Source organism: Polypterus senegalus, chromosome 3, assembly GCF_016835505.1.
Source record: "Polypterus senegalus isolate Bchr_013 chromosome 3, ASM1683550v1, whole genome shotgun sequence".
NCBI classification, from domain to species: domain Eukaryota; kingdom Metazoa; phylum Chordata; class Cladistia; order Polypteriformes; family Polypteridae; genus Polypterus; species Polypterus senegalus.
The window spans coordinates 98,961,691-98,975,035 of record NC_053156.1 but is presented as its reverse complement, the minus strand read 5'-3'; the positions used below and the strand labels follow the sequence as shown (position 1 = coordinate 98,975,035).

The 13,345-nt window shown below is 37.8% G+C and overlaps 1 protein-coding gene across 5 annotated transcripts in view; it reads right to left on the bottom strand.

Annotated features, from left to right (window-relative positions):
• Window positions 1–13,345, bottom strand: part of LOC120525402 (synaptotagmin-like protein 2) — a 541,287-nt gene that overhangs the window by 82,418 nt on the left and 445,524 nt on the right. The window lies entirely within an intron of this gene.

Here is a 13,345-nt window from a genome sequence, read left to right as displayed (position 1 = left end):
AATTCAGACTCTTTCATAATGTTAAAAGATTTATTTCTTTCATAAGCTATTGTTAGACATCTTTAATTTTCCATCTTTTCACTTGTGCTCAATTTGATAAAAAATGTAGCAATTGCAAGCAGCACTCTACATAACTTTATTAGCTATGCATTCAATATATCCTTATCAGTGCTGCCAGTCTCCATGGTCTGATAGTTCAGGCTCAGGACTACACAGCTTTCATGTAAGAAATGTGAAAAATTCAAAGCTTACAGTGAAAGAAATTGCAAACTTTGCAAAAGGTGTGGTGGCAGCAGCACAATAGTGCATTTGCGGCTTATAGAAAATCCAGCATCAATAAAAGATTACCCTATGAATTGTCTGATTGGTTTTTAAAACCTTTCATTTTGGTTGAACATAGACAAGAGATATAAAACAAACAAAATAATAGATACTGGGACAAACTGGCCACCACAGATAAGCATGTTGTTTTCAATTTGGATGAAAAAGTGATGACCTCTTCCATCAGGTCTTCTTTTCAGTTTTTCTTCATCAGCCACCAGCTTTGGATCCCTGCTGCGGCTAATAAAAGGTGACACACCTAGCTGAACATACTGTCACCTTAATTATGCCTACTAGAAAAATGCTTTGAAAAAGCTAGACAAATACAGCCAACTGTACCCTACAATGGTTTTGCAAATTCACTTTTGGTGTCCAGGAATAATTTTAGGGACACAAAGATTGTCTGGCAGTAGTAATAAACCTTAAATCAATCAGTTGTATACAGTGCTGTTCAAAGAATACTCCATCACAAAATGATTTAAAAAAAAAAACTATGTAAAAGTTAAAGGCTGTGTGCGCACAATTCAAGAATAAACTAAACAATGGAGTAGATGAATAGCTGGAGAGAGTTACTATAATAGAATCAAGATATCAAGCTGTTGTTGTACTGTATTTAGAAAACTGTCATATTGATTGAAACGCATGATAAAATAGGCAAGTCTTTTAGCTTTTATCCCACATGGTTTAAAATGTCAAAAAGATATTCTAATACTGATGCAGGTTAGGATAAAAAAATTTAACTTTAACATACAGTTTTTGCAAGTTCTTGAGTGGCTTTCCGTATTGTGACAAGAATCACACATATGCACTGATGAGATGGCATGATCTTTAATAGATTATTTTGTGCTTTATGGAAGAAAAAACAAACTAGGCAGAAACAGGCTATAAACTTGCAGATATATAATGGCCATTGAGCAACAAAACAAAACTGCACTGTGGTTTAAGACAAAAGAAATCTGTATTATGTTAATATTTCAACAGTGCTCACAAATGTATGATTTTAAATGGTCCGTGTAACAATCTTATGAAATTCTGACGAGTTTGAATACTATAATAGAAATATATGGTTTTCAGGGCTCATAACCAATGAATGTGGGGAGAAGGCAGATCTTCAATTAAAAAGCTTGACCCCATTTGAACATGCTTCCTGTTTGTGCACTCAGATTTTTCATAAGTATCTATATAGCAATATTTTAGCAACAAAATGCATGTGCTTTAGATGTTGTAAACAAGCAACTGGAGTAACAATATTCTTTCATGGACGTTTTGCTATTATTTGCTGTTATTTAGTACTGGAGCCCCGCCGGCCTCAATTGAAGCTCATTGTATCAAAACACTTTGCAGTCTCTGTTCTCCATGAAAACAAGAGATTACAATTGTTTTCTCAGACAACATTACAAACACCTCAGCACCTCAGAGTAAGTAAAAGATTTTTAAACAAAATATTACTTTTGTTCGGTGTATTCCTTTAATGCAGAGGCAGCACTGTTGATACATATGTAAGGGAGATGATTAGACACATAAAATGCGCTCTCTTTAAATAAAATTAAAAAAAACTATTTACAAGAATCGGTAATATGTCTTTCTGTGGCCAGTTATTCTTAGTCCAGTGCTGAATAGCAAGCATTCATGTGCATCTTACACTAAAATACAAATATTGATAATGTGAGGATAATGAGCCAATATCTAATTCTAAAATTGAGCATCAGGTAAATCTCTCTGCTTATTGTAAAATTCTGCCATGATAATAAAAACTATAGAGTTTATATATAGAACAGAAACTGAGTATCTAGTTGTATATTAATGTAATACAATAGACCCCCGCAAAGTCGCAGTTCAGAGTTCGCGACCTCAGTCATTTGCGGATTTTTCCTTAGAACCTATCTAATAATTGTTAGCGGAAACCGCAAATATCCTCTGCAATTTTTATGCCTTTTTTCGTGGAAATACTGTACTGTAGAGAGAACAGGAAGCAACTGTATAGGAAAATGCAGCTTGGGATGTTGAAAGTTGCAACTCCCAGCAATCCCTGCAGTGGCTCCGGTTGGTCTTCTGCTGAGGGTGCTGGGGCTGTTGGGGTCAAAGGATGTCAGCACGGCTTTTAAAAAGTGGGCCGGTGACCAAAAGAGAAAAAAAAAAGTTTTTGTAATTTGTGTTTCAAGTTCCTGTCTGACTGCCATTTGTTTTGTTACCTGTACTTGTTCATTTTGTCCTGGATCATTTCATGATTGGTTTCTGAATTGTCTGCCGTCTGCCTGTGTACGAGGACTGTAAGTGGATTCATGGCCATCCTGCAAAGAAAGGAGCGCTCCTGAACCCGTCCACCCGTCTTCACCATTTCAGAAACTAGCAGTAGGACTATCTTTACATTGCCATTCAACGCGCGGATCTCTGGACTATCTATTTTAATTATTACATTTCATCTGTTGCCATTTTTCATGATTTACTATGTGTGTTTTCTTTGTGCTTTATTGTATTTAATGTGTAATCTCCATAAGGGGAACAGGGGTGGTATTATTGTTTTCATTACATTCTTTATTTGCTGTTTGATTACTGGTTTGATTTGTTTTTGTCTCTGTTTGTGAGTGTGTGGGAGTCGGGCCAAGTCCCTGGAATCTCCACCATAAAAATAAATCACCGTCTTGTCGACAGTGTGAATCGTAGTGGCACCGGACCGCTACAGTGTTAATCATTTCTCCTTGCTGCTGATTTACTGTGATGCATCTCCAGCCAAGTGTTCTTGTGTTTTCCGTTTTGTTCCCCTGAACCCCTAAACCGCCACAACCGGCTATAGTCGTTTCCCAGTGCCATTTGCGAGCACGCAGGAGAGAATCAGTCAGTGCCGTACATTCGTTGAGCAGCCAGCTCATGACCACTGCCAGCCCCTTGTGAGCAGGGGGGCTGAACGCCTCCCTAGAAGACACGGACACTCCTCAAAAAATAACTAAAAAATGCCGATAGACTACCTTCACATTGCTCCCTTACATGCTGGGCTTACTTGCGGCTGCTCTGTCGCATGATACTTACTTAAAAGTCTGAACAGCACCTGTCCTTTTTGGCCGATTGCTTTGTTTCTCTCTCCTCCCCCAGACATCCTCTGCTCCTGATGGGGGTTCCACTCCCCTATGATATTTGCCTATTCTTTTAAACGAGAACTAACTGCATACTAAGCTCGTTTTACTTCTGAAAGAGACTTGTTTGTTTGAAGTGTTTGAATAAAGTTCCTGTCTCTTCAATCTCCTGTGTTTCTGAACAATTCTGTGACCCAAGCGTGACACCCTGCAGCCTCACTTTCCCTGGGATTGAGCCGCTGAACTAGACTAGCCTGCCAGCATCAGCGCTTACCTCTGTGTGCTTGCGTAAAGCCAGTTCAAGCGCATTTGGCTCAGTGATTTCATCCATGGCGTCAGTTACACCTTGTACATATTGTTCCAGTAGTTTTCTAAATAGTTTTTACAGTTCATTAGCAGTGTGTAAAATGATCAGTGTTGCAGTAGTTGTGATGCTCTTTGCATGAAGAAAAAAAAAAAAAGTGTTCATTAAAATTTCACTTTTTCTTTGTAAATTGTGACGTTTACTTAAAGTAGTATAAGTAAAGCTATATAAATGTATTATTATTATTATTACTATTAAAGTGCAGCAAAAAGTATTTGGCGTCCAGGGATGCATTAACCACCAAGCATGTGGCAGTTTAAGGCTTAAAGCCCCAAGATGCCTTTGAAACGCCCTGCACCTTCTAAGGCTTCTGGCAATGAAAATGCGCTTGCATGAATTACAGTACATATAGCGGTAACATCTGTATTTTACATTCTAGCACTGCGGGAGACATAGCAATACAGTACTGTGCAATATACGGGTTTACCTTTACATTCCTTTTTTAGGTAATGTATTAAGCTAGGTTTGAAATTAAATTAAAGTGTTTTAGGGGCATATTTAGGGTTTAAATGATAAAAATAGCCATTTTTTTTTAACCACATCCAAAATTCATGGTTTGTCACAATTTGTGGGTGCTCTAGGAACGTAACCCCCGTAAAATTTGGGGGGTGTACTGTATAGCAAAAAATACATTCTCTAATTTTCATTTAAAAGTTTAGGCGGAGTTGGACTTTATTTTGCTAATTTAGCTGCCTTGGACCCAAAATAGGATACAGCCATGTAAAGAAAAGAGGCAACTCTAAGGGCATTGTGCCAGGCCGAGGGCCAAACCATTAGTCAAAAGAGATGGTAAAATATTCAAGGTGATGCACTGGGTTACACTATTAGATATTTAAAGAACACTATCTTTAAGATTAGGGGCTACCCAAGCCTGTACTATATTACAAGAGAGCATAGAAGTGATGTGTGTACTTCTTTTATTAGGCTTTTTGCACAGTCAATATTTTGTATGAGATGTACCAGTGCAGATGCTTGGGACCAGCTGTCATATACCAGAATAAGTCCACAGTGAAAAGGTCAAGCAGCATGATTTTGCTTGCAAGTTACCCTTTTTAAGTAAACAATTACTGATCCAGGCTTTGCTCCACAAATTATACTTCACACATTGAAAGACATTCAGTGCCACATACTCTGAATCAAATATATGCATTTCTGGCGCAAGTATTTGGTTAAGAGCTGATTTACTATGCTGACATTTCAAAAGTCAACCCCAAAGCAAGCAAATGGATTTCAATCTTTGACATTAAACTCAGATTGATGCAAATCAAAATAATGCTATGGGTTATCATAGTCCATAAAGCAGTTAGCAAAAAGAAATGTATTCAACCTTATGGCCAGCTTGTTGGTAAAAATGCTTCTATTAAAAATTCTTGGGATCTGCATTTCTAAAGGGGATCTGTTAATTTTGCTTGGACTTTCTCCAAGGACATACATCACCCTCCACAGTCTATCGACCTGCTACTACTTCACTTAACCAACTCTAAATTGGGGAGACCTGAGTAAATATGTACAGGAGTATCTTCTGCAATAAATTAACTTTAATGGGTATATAAAATAGCTGGTAAGATGAATGCTGTTTTTGTATCCTGTAACCCTTCGATCACATCACACACCTTAAAATATTGCAGCTAACAATTTATGAATGATTATTGAAGTTAAAGAGTAAATACCATAACATACTGTACCATTATCCTCAGCAGAGTCAAGAGGGGCTAAAGCCCACCCTAGCAAGCATAAAACAAAAGGCAGAAACAATCCTCTGGACAGAGCACTAGTTCAGTTCAGGGTAATACACACACACTCCCACTCCCCTTCACTAGGGCCAATTAAGCATACCAATCCACCTAACCTTGCATGCCTTTAGACTGTGGATTTAAGCTGAAAACTTTAAACACAACAAAACTAATTTAGTACCAATATTTTAAAATTAAAATATATTTTGGAACAGTTATCTGATCAATTTTCAACAATTTTAGATCCCCAAATATTTCTTGCTTGAGGCAAAAAGGGCTCAAAAGCATTGTGTTAGATTTAACAAAACAATACCTTGAAATGTATTATAAAATAAAAACAGAAATCCAAACATTTCTTTGATCTCCTTAGCATTAACCACCAGTTGTGACTCGGGCTTGGAATTCTATGTTATTATGGTTAAACACAAGTCAAACCTCGGGTGACATGTAATGACATGCTTTATAGTAGGAAGCCCGAAAAACTATTGGGACAGTGTTCTGCAATTGTCAAGTGGATGAAATAACACCATGCTGCAAAAAAGCAAAAAAAAAAAAAAATCTAATGACTTTCTTCCATTTTATTGCTAACGCTAAGGTAACCCATCAATATTCATGAGTGGGGCGGGGACCTCCAACAAAAAACAAATAGCAATCGTAAAGCCGTATGCATACAGCACTGTATGACAAAATTGCAGAGATATGCCCACTGTATTAGGTCGCATGAACCTTTAATGTGGTGTGACAGCAGCCCCATGACTGAAGGGCAAATTATGATCATGTCCAAGGACAAGCAAGACATTAGCTACCAGTTCACAATGCATCGACTGTCCGTGTTCATGTCAGGGGAAATATGGAAGTCACTATACCTTGCACTGTGGTAGCCTGCAACACCACAATGGGCACGTTGATTGTGTTAATCAGGTATTGGCATTCTGCACTCTTTTATGCAAACAATAGAAAAAAAGATATGAAAAGTGTGCAAAGACACCTGCTTCTTCAGTCCTGATTACAACATTGTGCTGTTGGCTATGCGTTGGTGAATGCCTTAAAATATATCATTGTCAATATACTAATAACCCAATTGTGCTTCACTCACTCAGAATATGGTACCAATGCAGGAAGTATTTTAAGATAGAGAAGCTTTTATCTGTGGCACCTCTGCATGAGAACCACCTTTTTCCACTTTCTCTAAAAATAGTTTTTAACGTCTGGAAAACATTTGGGATCAAATCACTTAGAGATTTGTACATAGACAATGTCTTCCTATCCTACGAACAATTACACTCCAAATTTAACTTTCCAGCAACACATTTCCTTCACTGTCTTCAAATTAGAAACTTTGTTAAACAAAACCTGTCCAATTTTCCTCAAATCCCACCTACCTCTATGCCAGAAAAAATATTGATCAGTCTTAAGGACTCAAACAGCATTTCTGTAATATATAAAAACATTTTAAAGCCCATCCCTTTTAAATATCCAAGAATACAGTGGGAAAAGGATCTCTCACTCAACATCTCAGAAAAGGAGTAGAAAAGGTAGCAATGCACAAAATTCACCTGAGCTCCATATGCACAAAGCATACAATTATTTAAATGAAAATTATACATTGAGCACATCTGTGTCATTTAAAATCTTTGAAAATGTTTCCCAGGCAAGATCCAACCTGCAAAGCTTGCAGTCAGGTTCTAGCTTCACTATGCCATATGTTTTGGGCATGTACCAAATTAACAGAATTTTGGACAAAAATCTTTAAATGCCTATCAGACAGCCTTGGTGTCACAATACCTCCTAATCCACTAACAGCTGTGGTGAAGGACAAAAAAAAAACTGTGTTTGCCTTTACTACACTATTGGCATGTAGGCTTATCTTGCTCAACTGGAAGAATCCTAACTCTCCTATTTGAAGTCAGTGGATAACTAATGTTATGTATTATTTGAAATACAGGTTCTGAGAGGATCTGTACAAAACCTGGCAGGATCGAATCAACAACATTTTAGAATAAGCATTTTAATTGAGGAAGTAGATTCTCTCTCCTCATTTTTTTTTTACTCTATTTTTATTCATTTATTAATTTATCTTTTTACTTATATTTACTAGCTTAACACTAGAATTACTAGAGCCTATGAAAAAACTCGCAGATCCGGCCCACCTTAAATCCGTTTGCACCTCTCCGCCAGCATCTTTTGTCCTGTAAGTGTGCTGATAAAGACAAGCAGCCGGCTATTCCATCCCCCCACTGACTTAGAATGTGCATGAACTTCTTCCTGCTCATGCCTTGATTGATTACCTGGGAGTGAAGTGGAGTTTTCCTAGTGTAGTTATGTTGACATTTTGGCATTTACATGTTTGTGTTACAAGTAATAACATTTTTTCTTGTTGGGAAAAAAAAAATCTACATTTTTGGCTCTTTTTTTCCTAGGGTAAACATAATGCTAAGGAGATTAATTCTCTCACTATAGCCTTTTTAGTAACTTGCTTTAAATATCTCAATAACTGTGTATGCAATCCTCCTTCAGCAGGCACAGAGTCAACCAATCACATTTCAGTATTTCATTTTGTGGGGTGCCTTTCGGCATGGATTTCGTTCTTAGGTCTTTTTAATGCAATGATTGGAATGATCCATGGCAGTAAGTCCAACTGCAAAGCCCATATCCTAAACCACACAGAGCATGTAACTGTCTGCTTTCAATAACTTTTGTAGAAATCTGAAATAATGGTTAAGATCGAAATAAATTAAGTTGAAGACTTCACTTTGGCTTCCTAATAAACAAGAAAGAACATTAACTCATTCAGGAATTTTCACATGAATAGCTTATCAAAATACTACTAGTATTGATGGTACTCTTTAAGCAAAGCACATCCCTTTCTAAAACCAGTTCAGAGAAAATAAAGGATATCTACAGGTGGTTTCATCTCAACTAACTGTAGAATTACAAATTCTACAAACAGAGCAATACACTGCATTCTGCAATTACAAAGGTATAAGACAGCCTTCATGCTTTGAAGAGTTTTGTAAACTTTGTGATTTCAGGCTCTTTTTAGATTATGTCATGAATCACCATAGACAAAAGGTGTAATCAGCATCTAGTAGTAAGAGGTGTTATGAACAAATTGAGAATATTCAAGAGAGTTGTTATAGTTGTTGTTTTAGTTTATGTAGCACCTTTCTGATGCTCAATATTATTGATACTAATTAAATTAGTTTTAAATTAAACTAATTAAATTAAATTTTCAGTACCTGCTCATTCCTGTCAATTTTATAGAGCCTTTCATAGTAAGTACCATTAAACAGTGCTACTCAAAGCAAACCAGGACAATATAAATCAATGCAACGTAATTCAAACTGAAAAGCTAAATAACATGGGAAAACCAGGGCATTGGTAAAAGCCTGCAAATGGCCCTTCACCTAAACATTATAAAACAAAGCAAATTACACAAAGTGCAAAATGGAAAAGGGTGCAATTTTAAGGCACAATTTGAACATTATGCTTGATAAATCCTTGCTGACATCTCTTGGAAGAAAGCTGAATAAGCACCTGCTAAGCACTTTATAAAAGGGATTTGCATAATTGAGACGTCAGGGGTCAAATGGATCTTGTGCATTTAGCAAGTTCATGCAAGGACAGAATTAATATTTTCTGTTGATGTGGAAACCAGTTGAGGGGCCATCATTTATTTGGTTCTTGTCACCATTCTGACAGCACTATTTTGAACTTTTTTAATCATGATTATCCTGCTCCCTGGTACCACTTTGATGGCGGGAGTAGTACTTTGAAACCTCCAATCCCAAAATGTGTATATTATATACAGGACATACTAAGGGTGGAATACAACAGTGACCGTTTACTGGCAGAAGCACCTCAGGCAACATGTGGGTCAACCTAATTGTTTTGTAGATTTGTTTAGTATTTTGTAAAGCCTTAATTTGGTATATTTATACATTTTCATCCAGGAACGTGGAATGTGCAATGATGACCTATGACTGAAGCATGACTGGAATTTCATTTGCTGCTGAGCCCCCTCCGATGTAATAGCATATGGGGATTTCAGCATTGAATTTATATATTTAAAAAAATAAATAAATAAATAAAAGTGATATGATAAACATTATGTACCTGGTTCATGTTACCATGTACATTTATTACATTTATTCAGTCATACTGTGTCCAGTAACAAAAATTAACACTGCTTAAAATAAAATGTCATATCGTTACAAAAATTTCACATAAATTAATGAATGTCAAAATTATTCAGGATAGATTCACTTACACAAAAATTTTGTCAAGTTTGTGATGTTTGCTGTAGCAGTATAAACGAGTTATTAGCTAGTTTATAACACACTTATATTCAGATAAGTCAGATTAATTCAAATTACACAGACCATAAACTTTTGATGCTTTCATTTTCCACCTTTCACTCCCTTTTCTATTTGTCCCAAGTTAAGCCTGCTTTTATGAAAACAAACTTGTTAATTTAAGATTATTATTTTAGAATTCCTGCAAGACAGCCTTTGCCTTGCTTTCAAGCTCCCTTCGTGTAAGCGTATGCCTGTTTACTAATGCAGAATTAGCCACTGGACTGGACTGATCATAACTGTAGTAATTACTTATTCTTAACTAGAGAGTGCATCCCATTGGCTCCTGTATATTCAAATATATGTCAGATTTACTTTCACTACACTTGGATATAAACTTCCGGTTGAGTGAACGCTGGCGGAACTGGTCGCCGGTAACTAGAATATTGATTTTGCTAAGACTAGAGATTTTGATGGTATTTCTTTTGCCATATTGCTGACATCTCTGCGTGGCTATATATGCTATATACGGTGCCTGCATTTAGCTTCAGCCTAACCTCAGTTTCGTTTGAAACTTACCGGTTTATTCTCTGCACGTCTGAGCTGCTTGCGGCCTCCTCGCCTACAATGTGGACTGGTAGGATTTTTGCTTGGTTGTTTTTTTGGAGTCTTCTGTCACTCGTTATTCAACCTGCGACTGGCCTCCTCCAGTACCCAGCTGCTGAGCTGCTTCGACTGCGTCGTCTTCAGTCTGTGCCTTTGCTGTCGGTGCTATATTTCGACCCGGACATCATACTTCTCCCTCGTCGGAGATACATCCATCGTGGGTCCCGCCGGAGATTCCGAACAGACGCTCGAAAGGAATTAACTCTTTTTGGTCTTATTTTCGGCACCCTCCACAGAACACAGATAGGAACGCTGACCATAGCGTGTTGGCCAGCTTAGCTCGGTCGACTAACACCACTGTCAAATGCGATAGCAACATTGTCAGCTTTGGTCTATTGAACATCCGCTCACGAGCAAGGGACATCTCATTCAGGATCTCCTCATTGACCGTAAGTTTGACTTTCTCTGTTTAACTGAGACTTGGCAGCAACCTCAAGACTTTTCACAACTTAATGAATGCACCCCCCCCCGGGGTTTGTTTACACTTGTCAACTCCGTGCATCTGGCCATGGAGGAAGTGTTGCGATAATTTATCGCGAGAAGTGGAAAGTCCTGCCGTTGCCTGCTCCTGCTGTTAGCTCTTTTGAATCGACTGTGTGTCAATTGTCTGGGCCAGTTCCAACCATCATTGCAACTGTCTACCGTCCTCCTAAGTCTAACAACAATTTTTTGAACGATCTTGCTACCTTCCTTACCAATCTATCTGTAATTACTCCAAATATAATTCTGCTGGGGGATTTTAATATACATCTGGACAATATCAATATCCCTCTCACTAGAGACTTTTTATCTTGCCTGGAGAGTTTTGGATACCAGCAGCACACTGATGTTCCTACCCATTGTAAAGGACATATCTTGGACCTGATTTGCTGCTCTGGTGTTGTTCCTTTTGATCTTACAGCAGATGAACTCACTATAACCGACCACTTTCTCCTCTCATTCAACGCTAAACTTACCTTTTCTGTTCCTAAGCTTCCACGTCTCATAGCCTTTCGTAACATTAAGAATATCAACTTGAATTTGCTGTCTTCTAGAATTGATTTGCAAATGGACTTTTATAATTTATCCTCTCCCATAGAACTGGTCTCATATTATGACACTTGTCTTAATGGTATTCTTAATTCTCTGGCTCGCTAAAACCAGATCTGTTTCTTTTTCCTTTTCTGCCCCCTGGTTTACGCCTGAACTTCGGCTTCTGAAAGCTAAAGGCAGGCAACTTGAAAGGTTGTTTAAAAAAAACAGACTCTTTGTCCACAAAGAGATGTATAAAAATCATCTACTCTATTACAAGGATTGTATAGCTCAAACCAAATCTAATTATTACACTCAGTTAATTACTAGTAATACAGGTAACACCAAGTCTTTGTTTTCTTTACTTAATAATGCTACACAACCTCCAGACTCTTTACCATCTCACCTTCACTCAACTGCCTTCTGTAATTCTCTTATGTCTTTTTTCAATGAGAAAATCCAAAAGATACATCAGCACCTTGGTCCAGATCCTTTCTGTATTTCTTCTGAACTACACTCACCTATTCACTCTTTCTCTTCTTTCCAGCTTCCCACTTCCTCTGAAATCTCAGATCTCATCTGCAAATCCAAGTCATCTACTTGTCAGCTGGACCCCTTGCCCACAGTTTTGGTTAAAGCCTGCCTCTATATGAGAAGTTTCAATCTGGTTTTCACCCCCTTCATAGTACAGAAACAGCACTTGTTAAAATTACTAATGACCTCCTTATGGCTGCTGATTCTGGTCTAATCACTATTCTCATCCTTCTTGATCTGAGTGCGGCCTTTGATACTATTTGTCATACCACTCTCCTTAATAGATTATCTTTGATTGGCATTACTCACACTCCACTTGATTGGTTTAGATCTTACCTTTCAGGCCACACTCAGTTCATACAATTTAAAACTTTCACATCCCAACCCACCGCTGTTACTTCTGGTGTGCCCCAAGGCTCAGTCCTGGGACCTCTTCTTTTTATTATTTACCTTCTTCCCCTTGGCAATATTTTTCGCAAATATAACATTAATTTTCACTGTTATGCTGATGACACCTAGCTCTACCTTGCTGGTAAACCTACCTCCTCTTTTCCACCACCCTCACTTATTGATTGCATTTCTGAAATTAAATCCTGGTTCTCTTCAATTTTTTTTAAATTAAACAGTGACAAAACTGAGGTTCTCCTCATTGGTTCAAAATCATCATTATCCAAAACCAATAATCTTTCTTTTATTATTGATAACTCTGTTGTTTCCCCATCATCTCCGGTCAAGAGTCTGGGTGTCATCATCGACAGTACTCTATCTTTCCAATGTCACATTAATAACATCACCCGGTCTGCTTACTTCCACTTATGTAATATTAATCGCATTCGTTCCTCCCTCACTCCTCATACTACTGCCATTCTTGTTCATAGTCTTGTCACTTCCCGGCTGGACTACTGCAATTCACTCCTCTTTGGTCTCCCTAATAAATCTCTTCACAAGCTTCAGTTAGGCCAGAATTCTGCAGCATGTATCATCACTGGAATCCCATCTTTTCACCATATTACTCCGGTCTTGCAGCAGCTTCATTGGCTCCCGATCAAGTTTCGTATTGATTTTAAGATTCTGCTACTAACTTTTAAGGCCATCCATAACCTCGAACCACCATATCTGTCTGACCTTCTACATGTTGCCATTCCATCCCGTAACCTTAGATCCTCTTCCTCCACCCATCTGACCGTTCCTCCCTCCCATCTAACCACCATGGGGAGCGGAGCTTTCAGCTGTTCTGCTCCCAAGCACTGGAACTCATTACCTGCGGATCTCTGAAATATCAAATCATATTCATCTTTCAAATGTAAACTTAAAACACATTTGTTTAAAATAGCTTTTTCTTCTTCCTCC